Here is a 22,763-nt window from a genome sequence, read left to right as displayed (position 1 = left end):
TCAGAAGGTTGTGTGACACCGTTAATATTATTATATCTATGTGTATTCGTTTTTTGTTATTCGCATTCAAAGGCGACCATGTTTGAATAGTTTATACATAATACGTTACCAATACTCGCACTTATACTAATAATCTATATGTTTCGATTAAATTTTGACTGTTTAAGCCATTGACGCACGTCGTCGCCGTGCAAACAAAATACTATGTCAACACTACACAGTATAATGTCACTATTATAAACCTTAAAAGTTAAATAGTTAGTTAAAACTCTTCAGAGTAACAATTTTCAAAGTTTTCAAGGGCTTGTACAATAAAAAAATTAAAATCGATAAAAGCAAAGTAAAAATCCAATATTACCTATATAAATATATAGGTTTAAATTTAAAGATTGCCGCTTCAGTTTAAATCCCAAATTGAAATGATGTATATGTCTTGAATAAGGACGAATTGAGTTTTATAAATTAAACTGGATATTTTAATAATTATGGAGTTATTCAATACATATTAACTGTAAGGAAATTTCACCAATACACATAATTTTAAGTCGTATACCTACATCTGTGTTAAAATTTGTCTTTCATAAAATATGACATCTTTTATATGATTCAAACTATGTTCAATTCGTTATTTAATATTCGGTGTAATGTTGTTCAGAATTAAAAGACAATTTTTAATATTAAATCATTGGATGGAGTAAGAATTTTTTTCCTACTCGTAACCAAGTGGTAACATAATAAAACAAATATGCGGTGATTAATAATTTAATCTAAGCAAGTAAAAGATATTGCTGCCAAATATCGAATACAAGCTAAAATTATATGTAACCAGACATAACTATTAAAAAAAAAATATCGATTTCCATCAGTGGCGTGCAGATAAAACACAAATGGGGCCTAGGCACAACTTGAAAATGGGGTGGATGTGGGGTTTTTTTTTATTTAATAAATATTGTGTTTTCATATAACTGTATAAAGGCCCTTAATAAAACATATATTATTTATAACTTTTAGTTTTGGGTGGACGGTGGGTGTAAAATAATTAACTGCCCCACATGGAAAAAGGGATCTGCACGCCACTGATTTCCATAGTAAATCTCAAAACCCTTGTGTGGCTATGTGAATATCTCTTTAATTTTTACATATCCTTTTTTAGTACACCTTGGTGTTAAGGTACCATAAAATATCTTTTTTTCATGTTTTAATTGTTTGAACATAATCTTTGTTTTACAATTTTTTTTTAAAATTTATCTATTAGAAAAAAATGTCAACTATAAGTTAATATCAATATATATATGTGTGATATCATATTGTGTAATAACTAATAATATTATATTATAATATAATGATAGAAATGTTAAAAAAAAAAAAAAAATAGTTGAACTGATTTGTATGAATAGAAAAATGAATTGCTAATATACAATTACTAATATATTACTTGTTAGTTAAGACTAACACAACGAAAAGATGAATATCTTAAAATCATTATTTGTACTCAATGATTTATCGTTTTATTAAAGTTTAACACATTAATCACAAAAACGACCTAATCAATGGCGTGTTACATTCAAATCCTAATATATGCACAGTTTTATCAGTACTTATTAAATTTAATTAAACTACATTTCAATTTTTTTTTCATCAATAACCCAAATGTAAACATTTGAAATAAAGCCGAACTAAAGTTTTTTCACAATTTTTATTAACGAATGATTAAATTATTTTTGTATCTAATTCTCATATTGTAATAATACTTAAACAGGATATTATAATAGATTAATGCCATCAATTATTTGAATTCTGAACAATTCTCGAATTTAAAGTTTTTGGTTAGGAACAAAAGGTATTTGTTTTGACAGTGAATTATAATATGCATATAATATACATAGATATGTCATGGTTTCAAAAGTCTCACAGCCTTATATATACAAAGATAGTTCACAAAGTTACAAATCGTATTCTTCCTTATTTTGGTGTTGTTTCTATATAAGAGAAAAACAATAAACAAATGAAAAGTAAATTTTAAACTCAAGAAACATTAATTTTACAACTGACGTGCACAATGTGTTCAAGTTAAAAATATTGAATTTAAAACACATTGATTTAAAATAAAATATTGCTTCACATACAATTTTTAAATCTAAATAATCATTCGATAATTATTAAATTTTTTAATATTGGACACTTTTACATAGCCATTAAATACGTATTATGTTTTTTGTTTTTAAAACATTAAAAATGTTTACTGTTTCCAAAAATATCTTCTAGATAATGTACCTAAGATTGATATATGATATAAATTAAATATATATATCCTAAGTGGGATGATGAATATATATATATGTACCTATATAAATATATATATTTGTAATAATATGTATGTTTGTAAGTTAAAAAGTTAAAAAATACAATGATATAAACTTCTTCAAGTTCTGGAATTTAGAAAAAGACGATTAAGTCTAGACAAAACCGTCTATAAGTAACAAAATTGGATATTCAATGAACTATATAACAATTGAATATTTTGATATTTTGTTCATTATTTAAAATGTATTTATCAATGTAATTTGAAAAATCTACTTTGACTCTTGTACCATTATATTATTTAAACAACGCAATTATTTACTAAACATTTTTACTAATTTCGAACTATTTATACCAAGATCATATTTACGTTAGTATTGACTTTTATAACTTATAATCAAATATTAATAATAAAATATAATTATGTGTATTATACTTTTTATTATATATAACATATGATGTTTTGGAAAATATAAATTCATCTGGACTGTATTACGTATAAGTTATAAAGGCTGACGAAATATCATTTTTACCATGCACTAAAAATAACTACTACTCAATGGTGAGGTGCACTAAAAATACAGTTTTGCTTTATTATAGAATTGCATTCAATTAATTATTTATTCTACTTTTTATAAAACATCTATCATAATAATATGTTAATTTATAATTTATTGTATGCGATTAAACCATTTTAGTTCGAACATATTGGATCCGATTAGGATATATTATCATAAATTAAAATATATAATTAACATATTTGTAAATATAATGAATTCAGGAATCAAAATAGATATACGATAGGTATACAACTAGTAATTATTTAGAATTTTTATGCTATTTCTATTTTGTTTTTTTCATTGGTATTATTATCGACTCAATACGTAGCTATAACGCAGGTTAAATAATCATATAATTCGTCCTAACTAAACAAAATATTCAATTACATTAATTTTAACTTTTCTATGCAAAGAAAATGTCGATTTCTTGAAACGCCATGAATTCCTTTTATGCGCCTTTATACATTGTTCTCGTATATATATATAAAGGAATTTGTTCTCCGGAAAGATCACTGTAGAACCCAAACCACAGGGCAGATCTGCTTGAAAATTTCAGGATGGATTAATATTATAATTTCACCGCGCTTTAAAAAAGGATTTTTGGAAATTCAATCCCTAAAGGTAAAATTAAGTGGTTGTGATACAACAATGGCGCACTATCAAGGAATATCTAATATTATTAATATTATATTTATTTATTTATTTATATTATTATTATTGATTAGAGGTTTTCATTGGAAATATAATATGAGCATAAGATATTATTTATTATTCAGTTATTATTTTCACTTTCATTTATAAAAAATGTCATATTATATTGAAGAAATTGCTGAGAATAGAATGTTGAAGTAGCGGTATGTCTTCCACCTAATAAAATGAGAGAATTATTCGGTGTATATTAATATTTAGCAATCCATCGGATGCTTCAAGACTTTGAAATAAGTATATGGACGATTTTTCGTACGATATCCGGTGACAATACCAGAGACATCACATGGAAAATTAACAGACATCAGTTTACAATAAATGTTTGGTATAAATTGGTATTGATTGAAGACTTTGTTTTGAATCTAGGCGGAATGAGCTTAAAAGAATATGGTTTGCCAATTCCTACAAGATCTTGTGGACTGTTAGAAAATAGAGAATATTTAAAAGAAACAAGCTATGATTTAATTGCTTTACATGAGATTGTTAAGCAAAATAAACAATCATTGACTGAGGAGCAGTGGTTTGTTTACTACCAAATATTTAATATCATCAAATTAAATTTAGGAAAATATATATTTTTAGATACTCCTAGTGGAACCGGTAAAACCCACTCAATCAATCTACTTTTGACTAAAGTAAGAAGCTCATATGAGATTACAATAATTGCAGCTGCCTCATCAGTAATTGCTGCTACGCTTTTACATAGAGGAAAAACTGCTCATTCTGCTTTCAAGTTGACACTCAATTTGAACATAATTTCGACCCTAACATGCAAACAATCAAATTTGGTAAAAGTTCTGTAAAAATACAAGCTCGTTGGACGTTGGACGAAAGTCCAATGTCTCATAAAAAAGATTTTATAGCATTAACCAACTGTCTGAAGGATCTGAAAAGTTCTAACTTATTGATGGAATGAGTCACGGAGATTTTCGACAAACTCTGCCAGTCGTATCAAGACGAACTCGAGCTTATGAAATTGCAGTCTGCATCAAGTTTTCATATTTGTGGTCTCGAATAAAAAAAGTTTCTTTGACCATAAAATATATGCGAGTAAATTTAAAAGGAGACAGGACTACTCAGTTTTCAGAGTTACTCATAAAAATTGGAGATCGAAAATATCCAGAATACAAAGAAAAAATTACTTTGGCGACCGGAATTAGTTACTGTTGTAAATACGAGTACTATAAAGGAACTCACAGACAAAATATATCCAGGCATCGAAAACATCAAAGATAAATCAACGGACTGGTTATGTGAGAGGACTATATTAACATCAAAAAATGATACATCAGGAGATATAAACAAAATATTATTGGACTCTTTCAAAGCAAAAAATATGGAATACAGATCAGTGAATTCAGTACTGGAAGTAGATGATGCAGTTAATTATCCAGTTGAATTTCTCAACTCACTCAACCTAACTGGATTTCCACTACATTTATTAATATAATACATTGGTTGTCCTATATTGCTTCTCAGAAATCTTAGTTCACCAAAATTTTGCAATGGGACACGTCTACAAAAGAATTCGATTGAAGCTATTATTTTGAATGGATCTGCAAAAGGTGAATCAGTACTTGTTCCTCGCATACCAATGATACCATCAGATTATCCTTTCCAATTCAAGAGAATGCAGTTTCCTGTAAAAGTATGTTTCGCCATGATAATAAACAAATCACAAAGGCAAACCCTGAAGTTTGCAGGGATTGATATAAGAGAAGATTGTTTTTTCATAACCAATTTTATGTGGCATGTTCCAAAGTCAATACGCACACGAGTTTAGTTATTTTGACACCAACAGGAATTACAGCTAATGTAATTTATAGAAAAATATTATATTAATGACAAAAATCAGCTCAATAAACAATATAATATGACATATTTTTATTTTTATTTAATTTAATTAGACAATATTTAATCTCAGTACTCTATTTATTATTAGATCTAAAATACTCGACTCTAAGAGTGGAGTCAGGAGTATAATAATATTGTATTGTCAATTAAATATGAGTACATTTTGATATGAAAATAATTTCAAAGAAGACAATTTCAGATACAAATATATTCATAATAAATACACTTTCAATGTACAATTTTTTTTTTTTTCATACGATGATTAATATCTGTATTGTGAGTGCTGATTAAAAAAGAAAATTAGTTATAATATCATCACTTGTTATGTTCTTATACAATAATTATTATTGCACTATGTGCAAAACGGTTTTATTAATTTTTAATCTTAAAAGTCTCGCTAAGACTATATACAAAAGTAAAATAATACAAAGTCACTGAAATTTATATTTCGAATCACATACACCTTATTGTATTTTTAGATAAAACTTTTTTTGTCATCGAATCGGGTTAGTGGTAAAAAGGCCAGAAGGATTTTATATCAGATAGCACGATTTCCGTTGCAGACGTGCTCAGATCACGTGTTTAAATTACGCAGGATCCCGTTCGTAATACCATACCATACCGTATGTTGTAATTTTAAACGGCCTTCGGAATTGTGCAGTTTAGTACTATTAGTTTTTGTACGTGAAATTTTCAAGTAGGAACTTTCGTTGGGTGTTTAGTAAATTACTTGATGTGAGAGAAAAATTGGAAACAATATTATGGCAGGAACAATATATGTATTGTATTTTAACACACTGCGTGTTTAAACCCTAGCGTCGCGTATACTCCAAGGAACATGAAAAGCCAATATGAACTGTTTGTTCTATAGCAATATATGACGTAAAGTATTGTACTTTCACTAAAGCTCTATATTGTGTATATGTACACGCTAACTTCTATATAGAGCACCAACACATATATTATGCGATGTATATGAATATATGTATAATATACTTTTTAATATATCCCAGTGAACCAACACAATCGACACTTCGCTGGTGTTGAAATTAAATTTGCTTAATAAAATCAGACATAAAACCAACTTGAAATATTCTTTTGCTCGCTAATAGCGATTGCTCGATTTATAATAAATAAATAAAAAATATCTGCCATTTTTAAGGAGGCAAAAAGCCCTGAATTAACGATTTAATATTATTATTGTTTTATAATATTAATAATTGTGTAGTACGGGGTTCCAAATACGCGATTTCGGTGCATTAATGCGTTGCTGCAAAATCGAGTTGAAATCAAATACTTGGTAATTTCTTTCATATTAAATGGAACTTTATGAAGTACTGCGTTAAAGGAGTTCTGAGGCAATAAACTTAAAAAGGGTAAAATAAAGAGATTCTACAACTACTTCGCTCTCAATGAAATGGAAATTGAAATAACTTATTCCTTTTGAAAGTACTTACTATATAAATTTGATGATTTTAGATGACAAAAAAATTCACTTCTATTTTATATTCTAATTAACTGAATTTTAAATAAAATTATTATATTGTTATATTGTTGTTAGTACATACAGGCGATTAATATCTTGATTTGTGTGCATAATATATGTAAATTGCCAAACATCAGTATAGTATAATAAACCACATGCGTTGTGCGAATACCTAAATCTAAATCTAAATAGGAAACATTTTTAATTCATAAATTTGCTGATTTCAATAGCAGTTTTTGAGTCAAATGCGATCTATGTCTAATAATTTGATGAGTTTGATAGAATTTCTGTGATCAAATTTAATGTTCAAGTTTTTCATAATAAACTTGTATAAACACTAACAGTACCTATTCTTCAAAAATGATGTTAATCAACTATATAAGTCACAAGTTTAAATTGTAAGGAACTATTTTAGAACTATAATCGTTATATTAATGTAAATAGAAAAAAAAATCTAATGTTATTAAAATATTTAATTAAATAATATTTATTTATTTAAACGTTATAAACTAAAAACAAATGATGTATATGTACTATTATAGTGATGGTGTACGAATAATTAGAAACATTTTATCGATGAATTAGTAATGTTAAAATCCAGGGCTTGAAATTTTCATCATTAACCTGACCAGCCCTTTCACTAAAGGTTCCTAATCTATTACCAGTGCTCAATTTGGCAAAATTAAAGTAAAGGGAATTTGTTAACTTTTTAAAAAAGAGGTTCCTCATCACTTGTTAAACGTTACTAATTCCCCCACACCCCCTAATAACCCTTCATAGATCATATAAGAACTATTTATAAATAATCAAATTAACGAAAATAATACTGTAAAAGAGTATAATATTGTATATTTAATATAAAATTTAAAATAACAATTTTATCAATTAAGTTTAGATACTTAAGGTACTTATACCTTCTAGTAGTAAGAATAATGATAACAGTGAACTGATAGAATATTATATTAGTTATGAAACATAATTAAAGATAATTCATTAAATAATTAATATTATTGTTATTAAATTCATGGTAAAAAAAATTATTATGTTATCACGTCATGTATTTGATAAAAATTCAGGATGATCCATCGTCCCATGCGTTCTCCTTAAAAACAAAAGGAAGCGTACGCTAAAATTTCTGAAAAATTAGTTGAGGTACTCCGTCATCCGTCCACCCAAGTAGAGCACTGCCTATCATCATTCATCAGTAATAAATTTAAGATTACAGATTACCTATTTAGCAAAACTACTTCAAAATAATTTTGGTTACCGGTATCCAATTGAATATAGATTTTCAGAAAAAAATCGTACTACACGAGTCTACACCTAGTTATGTAAATAATTTTAAAATAATTTTAATTGTTTAACTATTATTAGTAGCTATGATCGGTTATTTGTGTTGCAAAAATTAATTAAACATATTATAGTTTATAGGTAACGATTTTTCAGTTAACATAAAACGTTATAATAACATAATCTAACATCAGTAATTGGTTCTTAGATGATATTATATTATGTTATTATAACGTTTTATGTTAACTGAAAAATCGTCACTGTAACTAGTAACCGATAACTGGAATACAAAAAATGGGATTAAATGGGAAAATTGGGATATTATCGGTTTCAAGTACTATTAAATATTTACAAATTTATGAAAACACGTCACAGAAAATGCAGCTCGTGTATTGTTATATTGCATACATACGTGATTGCATCAGTTTATTAAATTGTTTTGATTAAAGGCATTAATTGAATATTTTTTTGAATAGTAATTTTTATTTTTGTTTTTAATAATTTTTACATTTTTATACTAACTTAAATATATGTTTATCAAAATTGAATCGTAGGATATTTTTATTCCATTATTTATCTGGAAGTTATTACTTTGCTATATTATTTAGTTAGTCATTTTCAAAATCACATAATTTTACCCCATTTTCCGAGAAAATGTGATTATTTCGTGCGAACGACTGGAGTCAAGGAGTGGAAATCATTGAGTGGTTGTGGCGGGGAACAACGCGTTTTGGATTGTGCACAAGCACATTCTCTCGATAAAACTTTTTTTATTCCCCTCTAGCTTCTAGTTATTGTAACTTAATTGCATGTATAATGTATATAAGTAACAAAGTTTAAATTGTTCGTAATTAAAATTAACTTTCAAAGAATCAGCAAAGATAATTAGGTAGCAAGTCTAGTAAATAACAAGAATAAAAACCAAATAAATATATAACAAATATGCCTATAAAATTATTACAATACTATTATAAAAATAATTAGATAATATTGTTATTGATCTTAAAACTACATTATTGTAAAATTTTCTTTCTTTTAATCCTTGCTATGTTTTTTTTTTTTTTTTTTTTAATCTTTTACGAGTTCACCATTCCCCAAAGAAATTGTATATCCCAATCTCTTATTATATAGCTTCAGAGTCATCACAAGTCTTTACTCATTATTGTTCTAGAAACAAACACAATACTTACATACTGTATTTATATAATTCATATAGCTATAATTAGGGCTAGGATTTATATGCAATAAAAAATTGTAAAATATACATTTTATTTACCAAAATATGCAAAAACAAATGTTTATTATTATTTATTATAATTCATAATTTATTGTTATTACTTATTATTAGCTTATATTATTACATTAAATATTAGTTAATTAGAGGTAACTTGGCACTTTCACTTTGAAATTTCGGCATACTGGACACTGTTATTAAAACCATTCAAATTATTAAGTATAAACGTTCGCACATTTACGCAACACACGACGTACTAATACAATTTTGCTGTGCTATACTGCTATCTCACTGTATAACAATGTGTAAGTAATTCTACCGGTCGTCCGACCAACGATAAGGTAACAAACGGATATTATCTGACCTAAGATAAAATAGGTAGTAGAAATAGAAGTATTATACTGTTTTTTTCTAAAAATAAAATATACAACATATTATATTATTACCATGACAGAGTTCGGTGATGATCGACATATTAAGTCAAAAGAACTCTAAGAAACATCAAATACATATTCATCACATAAACTCAAACTCTATTAAAATGTTGTAATAATAAAATCATAAAACTAAATAATCTTGAGATCGGAAATTGAACAGATAAGTCATATATATGACGTACATAATGTACAGATATTCTATTATTGAGTTTCGGTTTAAAGTTATCTAATAATATTGTCGTTCAAAATTTAGCTGTATCAAACAGTTTAATTTTGTCTTCTTAAAAAGTTATTTTTTCTTTCAGTGAAAAATATAGCAACAACACAAAATAATTATATATTTTATAGTTAAAAAGTTTCCAATGATTTTTATATAACCTGAAATACGTCAATCTTTTTTATCCAATCCAATCTATGTAAAATTTTGAACGTAAAATACCTATGCATTTTTTTATTCTTATAAAAAAAATAAACAAACTTTAAATTATGAATAACTTTAATAATTTATTTCCAATAAAGAAAATACAACATAATATTTAGTGTCTCTAAATTTTAATTCTTACTTATAATGTGACTACAGTAAAATTACTAATATATTACTAATACTTAATGCATGCAATCATTTATATCATCAGTATTTTGAACATAAACATAATATAGTTGTTTTATCGATGATGTACAATGAATAAAAAAAAATAAAAAATATGAAATACAATCACGTAATACACGTAATATAATCTGAATACCTACGCACATTATATTGAATTTAGTTTATGTATTCAAACTATACCCGAACAATTTATTATTTTAATTGTTCATGTAATAATTGTAATTGTTTATACAATAATGTAATAACTTATTAATATTAATATTAATTACTAATAAGTAATAATTGCATTATTGACTAATATAAGCTATTTTGTAAAAATTAAGAGATTGCTTTCGGCTTTAAAAATTATTTCTAAAGTAATTCAGTAAATAAAAAATATTTATACTGCTGTATACTAGTGAAAGATAAAATTAATTATTATTTAATGTATTATAAAGAACATTGTGGTGAATAAAAAAGTTTTAAGTTTAATTATTTATTAACTATTTATAAATGGGGATGATCGCGTGTTAAAAATTCAAGGTATTTGAAATAATTAATATATTTTAATTAATGCAAATCTCTAAATTATTTACCCGAATCGTTATATAAAGATTATAATAATATTAAGTTGTTCGACTAAGTAATTACCAAATAAATTTATTATATATAGTCACGTAAGCTCATTTTAAAAACCGTTTGCAGATACGCCGGCCATTATGTCGTCATTTCGTATTAGACATAAGTAATTTTTAAGGTGTTTAATGGTTCAAAAAACGTATAGGTATTAGTTAACTTCATGTCGGTATAAGTATTTAATTAATAGCATGGTAAATAATAATAGTAAAAAAGACTATAATATGACTATGCATAATATATTTTAAAAATTACTGATCGATGACATAAAATACATTATTATGTCATTTAAACGTGATAAATTCTTTGATATATTTTATATTTATTAATTATATAATTTTATAATATTTAAAATAATAATAAAGTAATTGTCTGTCACTTTTTTCCATTTTCTCGTTTAGCCAACTAATTATTCATATGAAAATATTTGATAATAATAATGACAGAATATTATATACAAGTTTTTATTTATTTATCTATTATTTATTTATTTTTATTTATTGAGAATAAGGCTTCAACAGCTAGGTCATTGCCTGCGGTTTTTAATTTATTGTGATCTCCCCTATTTCATAATCATACTATTTTGATCGTCGAAAATCTTTTATAATAAAATTTAAATATTGTATACACATTGTTATCATAATAATTAGTATGTGTACCATCGTAAAAAATTGCAAAATATATTGTTTTGTTCGTCTCGATTACAAATACGATTGTAAAAATAATATTCAAACTACGTTTTAATTTTTTTTTGTATTTTTCAAAAGTGTCGAATTTAAATTATTTTAATTTCAATATTTTCACTTTACAAAAAAAACATTATGATTAGTAATCACTGCAGCTGCACCATCCCGTCGTTGTTTAAAAACAAACTATTTGTTTCGTATTAATGGGTATGAGAAAATAATATCATTTTATATTCACGGATATATTCATGTATATAATATATATATTATATATGTAGCATATGTATAATATAGGACATATTGAGTGTATAATGTATAATATATATACATAAATAATTTTATATACATATTATATAATATATATTATGTATGTATATATACGTAACGTCGTTGTATAGATAGTTGTTTGTTTGTTGTTTAATATTTATTTTTGTTGGTGAAACAATAATTAATTGTATACCTTTACCTAGGTACCTGCACAACTTTATCCGGTGCAAGTGTTTAATTCGAAAACTGCCCATAGCGATTATTTTAAGGAGAGTTTGTGTTGTTCTTTTATCTCCCGAGCCAGATGTTTCTGTTCTATGCGCTGAAGTAGCCCGGTGAACATGTACAATGGCTTTAAGTGGTGAAATATCCTGTTTGAATGTTTTGTGTGCCTAAAAGGATGGTGGTGGTGGTGGTGGTGGTGGTAGTGATGGTGGTCGGCGAAATAACATCGTTTATGCCATGTAATATTAATTATTTGTATTACACGGAAATATTATGTGTTGCCCGTTGTTGCTAATGATGATGATTTCGCGCGCTGCAAATGCGATGACACCGTCATAATTCTCCTCAGTTCTGTTATAATAATATAATATTAGGTATAATGACCGTGAAACGCGTAGAGACAGATAAATTATTAACTTTTCAATTATTTTAATTATGAAAGTTATTTTTACATTTTATTTGATGGTTAATTTTAATACAGCATTAATTAATTACCGACTAAAATATTATACGATTTTTAATTATTAAATTAATAATTATGTTATATATTTTGAAATATACTTAAATCTCCTTAAATAATGGAGACTTCCGAATAAAAAACATACTACTATTTTCCTCCAAACTCTAAATAGCAGACAAAATTACAATTACCGAGAGTTTCTGGTATTTAGAGGTTTAATTACTTTGTCAATCTGATAACAGTTTTTTTCTATGAGATTTCATTTTATATCTGACCTAGCAATAAAATGTTAGGTACTTGCAGGAAGGCATATAATAAAAGCTGTGTTTTTTTATCGATGTTACATAATAGTTTTCGGTTTATAATTCAGGCGCATTTTATGATATTGGATTGTTAAATTGCGTCGTAGCTATAACAATAAACACTATAATAGTAATGTAAAATGTTTTTTTGTATCTTAGCGCGTACACATATGTTAAATATTTGATTAAGAGAACGTGATATCCACGCATGTTGTCTCTTTGTCTCCGTCTTACCAGTGCGTATCATAGCAAAAACTGTTTCGTGCGGGATTGAACCGAGAAGTCTACAGTTATAACAAAAACCAAATTTTCACAATGAAAAAGGGAGAATTTTAGTTGTGTCATAGCATTTTTATTTTTTCTATAAAACCAATACATCAAAAGTTATTGAAGTTTGAAAAACTTAAAAATATCAGATTTTTAAACGTATTATAACTTTTCCCTTATTAAAAATATCGAACAAATAAAAAAACTACGACACAGAAAATATTATCTTCTATACTGTGTTGATTTTTGGTGTTTCTACTAAGAGTACAGACTGAATGGTTTTATTCCGTGCTAAACAGTTATTCAATGTTACGCACTTTTAAGACGGAGATAATACATGCAGATACCACGTCCTCTTAAGACAGTGGAATAGGGAATAAAGCATCATTATTTATTAATATGAACAATGTATATACCTATTATATCTTATTCCATATAGATTGTTCACACGGCTTATTGATTGTATTAAATACAATAAAAGCTATAAATTATTGCATTGTTATTACCTTAATATCATTCGAATATGTGATGACGTGTTCGAATGTAGGAAAAAAAGGCCACGGGAAAAATAATCCACAGAAAAAAACCATGGAAAAAAAGTCAAATTACAATAATTAAATATATAAAAATTAAAATTAAAGTATTAAATAAGGTATTATTTAAAAATTGTTTACACATTATTGGTCATATTTTATACGAGTACATATATGTATATATAATTATTAATACACGGGTTATATGTTATTATTTATCATTCCGTAGTAATAAATATATTTTAAATTGTAATCAGCAATGAATGTAATGATTTTATTAAACAATAAATTTAAATTAAAAATATACATAAATTAATTTATTTCAAGATGATATCCACCAAATATCATGTTATTTTTATTCAATGTGTAGTATTTTTTTTCATCTTATTCTGAAGGAAATTCCCTTTCTTTTTTTAAGATACGACTGTTTTATAAACAATACTTTCAGTCTCACTCATCTATTCTCTCAGTCTCACCCGTCTATAATATTAGTTTTTTTTCGCTAGTTTCTCTACATTTGATTTTACATTTTTAACATACGATGGAAATCATTAACTCTAATAAAAATAAGCCCAAATTATGTTTTAAGGGCTACAAGTACATTCTCAAACTTACCGGGAAAAGTAATATTACATGGTATTGAAGTAAAGTAACCATGCTCAAATGTCATGGGACCATTTATACAGATCTTGAAGTATCAAAAATTGTCAAAAGCGGAGAAACTCATATTAAAACACACAGACCAAATAAGAAAGAGGTTAAGGTCAGTAAGTGTTATGATGAAATGAAAATTTAAGCTAAGACTATCAAAAATAACCCAACACATATTTTTGGAGAACGTGTTGCAAAATTAGATGACAAATATCAGATTCCACCTGAAAACATAGTCAAGCGCACACTACGAAACCAATAAAGAACAAACAAAAAATAATCCCTTAGACTTTGATTAAATCGTGGGTAAGTATAAATATAATATAATATATACTTATGTAAATATATTATTAAATATATATATATATATATATTATAATAAATAGTTATATAAATATATTTAATATTCAATTGAAGACTTAGCACATTATTGATATCCAGTATTATTTTTTTTTAAATAAAAAATGTAAATTAAAAAAAAATACAATTTTTTAGATGAATGGTGTACAATGGGTGAGCTCTATAATAAAAGATTTTTATTGTTTGACGACTGTGTGAATGTAGAAAATCATACGTTAATCTTTGCTTCAGATGAAGGTCTTCAACATCTATCGAATAGTTCAAGTTGGTACATTGATGAGAATTTTGGTTTAGCTTACCAGAATTTTAAACTGAAATAGCACACACAATACGTTTTTATTGACCTATATATTATACTTTTATACTTATACACTTTTATTACCTACTCGAAAATTGACATTACAATATTATAATATTAGTGAAAAATGTTTTGAATTTGTATTTTAACGTGATGTTGTATTACTTGTATAATAAATAATGACCTAACCGTCCAAATCTTATAATTTATTAATATTATAATCATGAACATTATATTAACTCTAATGTTCATGATTATAACATTAACAATTTTATTTTTATATATGAATACGGACAATACAGTATGACCGACTGTGTTAAAAATTTAAAATTCATTAACATATAACCTGTGTATTAATAGTTTTATTTATATATATATATATATATATATATATATATATATATATATATATATATAATATGTATGCAATATTACCAATGTTTAAACATTTTGAATAATACTTTAAATTTTATTTTTTTATATATTTAATTATAATTATTTTTTATATATTTGGCCAATAATGTGTAAACAATATTTAAATAATACCTAATTTAATGCTTTAATTTTAATTGCTATATATTTAATTATTGTAATTTGACTTTTTTTCCGTGGCTTATTTTTCCCATGGCTTTTTTTGTGTGGATTATTTTTCCCGTGGCTTTTTTTCTGACTACCGACGCGTTCACCTGAGTCTTTTATTATTTTTTCACTGCACATCTGTTTTATAAAAGCATACATTTATCAATTTATTTATTAACAATTAATTTTCGTATGATTATTAATTAAATATAAATATATTATTACAATTTATATAATATAGTATTATGTGTACCTTATTAGACTCATGTAATTCAGTTTTCCATTGTATAAGTATATATACAATATTTTTTTTTTTTAGGGGAGACTCTGCGGCAACATAGGCCATTAGTTGTAGGGATAGTTCGATGGGGGTAATTTTTGTATATATTTTTGTTTGTAGGTTTTTGATTTGGTAGGGTTTTAACACGTATTTGTGTATGTGTGTATGTGTGGCCTGCAGGATAATTCTAAAAATCCCGGGCGGTCATCCTTCCGAGAGCTAGCAACTGCAGTCGGTACATACGCTAAATGCGTTTCCCCAGATTGAGCGTATGACCACGCCTCACCAAGCCACTGTATACAATATTATATTATATATCCATGCACACAATTTCATCACTTTTGTTGTTTAATTAATAACGTATGAAATACGACATGTCAAATTATTAATTGTTTTATGGCACTCTTACAGATACCAATTCAGTTATATTATTCGAATACATTTTACTGATTTTCATAATCCTATACTCGTCACCCATTACGAATACTCTACGCTGGGAACTTATTTTATGGTTATTATGCTATATTAGTAACTATATGTTGTTCAATAAAAGTGGATTAAGATTTTAGTAAATTGTTCATAAATATGATTGAGACTAAATTAACACTATATAAGATAATACAATAATTTAACTTCAAAACTCAAACCATTTATTACAAATTTAAAATTCAGAATATCATAAACAATAATATTATATTCTAGTAAAGTCTATAATACTTAATCACAACATTTTATCACTATATTAGATCCAAAGAAAATTATAATATTATATAAAATTATCAAACTATCAGTGTTATGTTAAGATACTTAAAACAATAATATAAAATAAATAAATATTGTTTTCAAACTATAGCATATTTACCTAATATTGATGAATAAAATCTATTTTAAACTAAAGATAAAATGAATTACGTATTGTTTTGTGCACAACATAATTATATATATTTTTTTTTATTTTTTTAAATTAAATTTCAATGAAACTAAAATCTAATATTTAAAAAAATCCTAAATTTTATATTATAAGTTGTACAAAACATTTAAACCGCATAAATACTCCGAAGATTGCTTATACTAACATAAAACAGCGTGGACTTTATAAGATAAAATATTATGATGGAATGCATATAAAGTACTTCGTGTCCCGTTTGTTATTCAATCTAGTATACTTTGGGGGTTTAGGTTGTAACCTACTGTACAGCAGAGCGACATTCACGACTTACCCGCTTTTTTTTTTTAAGTTTAACACAATAAAGCAATTTTAATTATTAGTATGCCTTTAATGTATGTACCTGTATTTTACTTGATTGTCACTCGATACTGAATTCTACTGTTAACTTACCGAATAGTACAAAATTTATTATTAAAGAAAAAATTGACTCACTTCTAATTTTCTAATGGTTGGTTGTCTTCATTTAATGATTTCCTATATCACATTTCTCGAAAATAAATTAATGTATAAACACAAAATACAACTTACCATAATACTCTACTGAATGTCAGTTCTACATAATGATCAATATTATATTATAACTAAACTGATTAGCAAATCTTAATTTAATGCATAATAGTTTCTATGAAATGATAATGTCCATTAATAATAATTAGTCATTAGTAGTCATACCCTTATCTTATACTGTCATGTGGTTTGTAATATTGTTAGTATTATTATACGTTATTTACAAGTAAAAAATCGAATGTAGCATCTAATTATTTAATAATGATCAAGAAAGGTATGTGTTACATTAAATAAAATTTTTAAAATATACATATAAAATAAAAATATATGCATATACTCTCGTGATATTCGAGTATTAAGAATCGTAGATGATAACAAGTTTTTGAATTTAGGAAAGTGGAAAAGTATCTAATGTTTTTGCTAAAAATTAATTGGAAAAAAGAAATACGTTTTTATAGTTGAATTGCGTTTCTATGACAATATACAAAACGTAATTAATCGAAAAAAAATTGCATCCAGCTCAAAAACATATTTATGTTAAATTTGTGTCAATTTTCTTTTGACGTTGAGTATTACGTAGTTTGAAATTAATAATGATTAATCAACAAAATCGTTATTTTAAATTTGAAAAAAATATTTTTTGGTAACGTTTTTGCATGAGAAATTTCCTCCCAAAAATTAAACGAAGTTAAATCATAAAATTATTATTTAAATGTGTTAATATACATTTTTTTTGGATATTTTTCATAATCAGTTGTCTATTTGATAAGGTATCTAGGACAAAATAAAATATCATAATTGTAACTTCATTCAAATTTTATATTGAACAGTTCAATTTGTAATATTTTTAATGTCACCCATTTCTGTTTTTCTGATAATATGATTAGTCTATAAGGAAGATAACCGCATAAAAAAATCACCCTAATTCATGACTCGTAAATTGGCAAAGCAATGATCAAAATCAGAATCAATAATTATTAATATTGTATAAGATAAAAAAAAATTGTTTCATATATTAATAGAGGTTTAATCAAAATTAATAATTTTTGAATAAGTTGGAATTATTTAAATACAATTATAGATTTTTACTATGGTCAAATATTTTATATCAAATTTATAAATTGTATACCTATTCTTGAAAATTATAGTATACATAGCTGTTCTGAATTCAATTTAAGCTCGTGTGGTTAGGCCTATACTACCCGTTCCATTCTAGCTTTAAACATAAAACATAGATTATAAAATATAAATTGCTTTTTAAAGTCACATTTGGTACAACGGTTTACAACTTTAAGTCTCTGCAAAACTATCAAGCAGTAAAACCATACAGTATGTCCAACGCATTTTAGTAATAACAGCAAGATTACAATATTTATATAAATATTGCTAGTCTAGACTTTGATGAATGTAACATTATTTTTATAAAAACAACTACCAACTCAATGTCGAAAAAATTAAGCGTAAACAGATTAATAAGAAAAATTTGTTGAAATAATAGAAAAACCATAAATATATCAATATATGGAAATAAATTAATGTTGTTAGTTTCACAATTTTAACGGCTTAATTAACATGTTTCCATTGGTATATTATACCATAGTGCACCTACAGTAATACACTGTTTTCCTTAAATTGTAGCAAGTAATCAGAACGTTAAGAATGTGTCAAACAGAACGTTTTAATATATTATAATACTACAAATTAAAATACTGTCTGAGAATCCTCGGTCAAGTATTATTGTGTTATTACGCAAACATCCAAGCGGAAACACGTGCTAGTGGCATAGCGGTCGAAGAGAGATGACGGGACAAGGTGTTTCTCTTTTACACAAAAGTGATTTATAAGCGTGAAACGTGTACTGCCCATCAGAAGGTGTTTGTATGGATGACAGATAAGGAAATAGAGAGACAGATGTGAAAGAGAGGGAAAAATGGAAAGATGGAAAGAATCACAAGCAGACTGACCGACTGTGAGAGATGGCAGAGAAGAGTAGTTCGCCAATAATGGTATATTATAATATTATTATCGTCGTCGTAATCGCAGATTTCATACAACCTTCGCAAAATACATAGATAGTAATGTGTATAAAGTGAATTTCTGTGACCTATTTAATGCGAAAATTACTATACGAATAATGTCAATATGTACGCACGATAATTATTGTTGCATTATCTACCTAAATAATATACTTTCATTTGCATATTCAATGTTATTAGTGTTGTTAATTTTATATAAGTATGATAATTATTGAACATTATACGTAAGACTAACGTAAAGGGTACCGGCTATCATAAGGTATAAATTTATACAAATTATGAAACAAAATGTGTTTTCGAGGCAATCAGATCTACACATATATAATATATCTAGATCTAGATCTATATATAATATATATATATAGGTGTAAGACTTTGAATTCTCGACGAAAACAAAAAATAAACGTTTAGGTACATTTATATTATATAAAACCATTGGCTGCCGGCGGCGAGTGAACGAACAGCCGAACCCCTTTACACCACCACCTACAAAACTTACACTATTGCCATGACCGACCACCACTGGCATCTTTTTCACTTTATATATATTATAGACTATAGTACTAATACTATATAATATTATTATTTACTTCTCTGCTCATCGGTGTCCCCACAGGGCCCATTGATAAAACGCGCTTTAGCCTGGAAACTTTTTTCGACACAGTCTCAAAAGCACCTATCCCCGTACAGTCGTCGTTGTTTTCACCACGGTTCTATTCAATCAATCTCTGGTACTCTCGAATACTTTACCAAAATGACAACGACAACGACAACGACCCCAACGACTATACTCCACTGAAACGTGCGAGGTATTTTTTTTTCTGTCATCAAGCTGCTCATTCTTTATTGCGAATATTGCACGTTGAGCACGACGATATCATTGCAATGAGAGGTATAGTTAAACAGTTTTAGGTGGTTTTTATTTTACTTATTTTAAAATATCTAGTAGTAATTCTTCGGCCCAGTCCGAAGTCTTTGATCAGATCATTACTCTCTCTCTATCTCTCTATCCTGCTTTGGTCTATTTGTTGTCTTATTAATTTCGATTAAATCATTTTCACGTAGAATAGATGAAAGCAAGAAACCTGTCACCGATTTCTTTTGAAATCATAGTTTTCCCGAACGAAACTCTTTACAATCGGCTGATTACTATTTCGCTATATTATCATCTTCATCGTCATACCACATTCGTATAAATCGTAAGCAATTATATTCACCAACGTGAGTGTGATTTTCACCAACAAAAAAAAATAAATAAATAAAACATTCAAGTTATATTTTACAACAATACCACAAGTATATCACTACATCGTGCAAATACCGCACATTGAATAGTTTTTAATTGGCACATTGTCTATACACTTTAATAGTGAACCAAAAACGTTTGTTTCTAGGTATATGAATATAATATAATACAATTATTCAAAACATGATTAACGATTACGCTTGAGTGTCAGTAACGTTTTAACGCTTTAATTGAAATTAAAATTGCAATGTTACATAATTTATTATCGATCCCATCTCATTGCACTTCGTGTAAACATTTAGTACGATTCATTTTAAATAGAATTATGTATTTTTGATATTGATCATTTGTTTGCTTCATAAATTAATGTCTGAAAATTCCTGTAATTTATTGTTTTTCAAATACAGCAGTTGGATTTCGAAAAAATACCAATCTCCCTTTTTATTTGTTAAAATACCTCAAAAGATGTAATATTTATAACCATATATGATATGATCATATTTTTATATTGAAATACAGTAAAAAAAGACATGAAATTACAAGAATTATCTATATTATTTATTTCTTAATTTCTTGTGACTGTTGTTCAACAATAATTATTTTACTTTTATCTAATTCATCATAATATTATATTATAAGGTATACACCGAGTTTTTATGCAAATTCATTTCGAATTTACAACTTAATAACTATGTATATTGCAACAAAACTCTCATATAATAATATGTACCTAAACTCCTTTGTAGAAGAGGATATATTTAACAAATGGTTCCAAAATATTTTAGTTTTACGATTAAAACTTTTAAACTTCACTACAAAATTACTCTCATTTTACTTACACTTTTGCCATTGTTTACAACAATATCAACTAACAGTCTTATTTACTGTGTAAAAATACTATGCATGATAACAATATAATTTATATACTGACGTTTATTATTATTACCTACTTATTTCATTTTTTTCCAATAATTTTTCTGCAAACATTTAAGATATAGTATTACTTAACATTTTTGTATAATGGATTTAGATTAATTTTTAATTCTTAAATTACATAATGTCAAATCAAATAAGATATATTATTTCATACTATTTTAAACCACAAACTATAATATGAATACAATACTACAATAGCAATGATTTTATGTTGACGCTTGGATTTGTTTCTCTCAACTTCAAAATAATCTACTTAAAACGTGATTATAATTGACATTAAAAAAGTTTTATACATTAACAGTATTTAGTTATTCCATACGATTGTATTATTTGCTGATAAGCTTATGCTTGACAGCACAGACATATATTATAACAGAAATTGGTATAATTGCTTCCATTAATATCAAACAAAAATCAAGTTTATTAATGAGTTGAGAATTCAAAGCGTTGCTATATACCTGACATAGTTTTGTTTCGAAATCATCAAGGGATGGCGTGTGCATATATACTTGTTTTATTCAAGGTGTTCCACGATTACAAGTTTTACGGGAGAAACAGATATTGTTTGAAAAGTGAATTTATAGTTGTGGCGAAGTCCCAGCATAAAATATAGTATTGCCAATATTATAGTAGACAGATTTTACTCCAACTTACATATTCTATTATTAAGTTTCCCATTTGTGGTAAATTTACAAATCAAAGAATGGTATATGAACTTAGTTCAAAATTCAAACGAGAAGAGTACGTTTTGATTATTTTCGAGATTTTCAAATTTTATAGCTTAATCTTCTACAACAAAAAAAATTCTATTTCGCATAAGCCAGCGTATAAATCTATTGCAGCACTTTTTCATCTTTTATAAATACAAATAAATTAATGATTTATATGATTTTACATTTATTTATAGTTAAGGGCAATACTAAAAACAAAAATCATATAACTTTAACAATAGATTTTTATTATCAACAAAAAACAATTAAATGAAAAAATCTTATACTCCAAAAAAAATGTCTTACTATTTATTATGTAGGATAATATAATTTCGTCACGACTCACACAATATTTTGAAGTATAATATGTATATAA

At 26.1% G+C, this 22,763-nt stretch overlaps 1 protein-coding gene and 1 pseudogene across 2 annotated transcripts in view; both read left to right on the top strand.

Moving 5' to 3' along the window:
- Nucleotides 1-22,763, top strand: part of Dop2R (dopamine D2-like receptor) — a 334,506-nt gene that overhangs the window by 282,374 nt on the left and 29,369 nt on the right. The window lies entirely within an intron of this gene.
- LOC149058898 (uncharacterized) lies at nt 14,377-15,166 on the top strand (annotated as a pseudogene).

Source organism: Diuraphis noxia, unplaced genomic scaffold, assembly GCF_037042655.1.
Source record: "Diuraphis noxia isolate RWA-SAM2 unplaced genomic scaffold, SU_Dnox_SAM2 contig0002, whole genome shotgun sequence".
NCBI classification, from domain to species: domain Eukaryota; kingdom Metazoa; phylum Arthropoda; class Insecta; order Hemiptera; family Aphididae; genus Diuraphis; species Diuraphis noxia.
The sequence above is the reverse complement of the archived record's forward strand: the minus strand, read 5'-3'. Positions and strand labels throughout refer to the sequence as shown.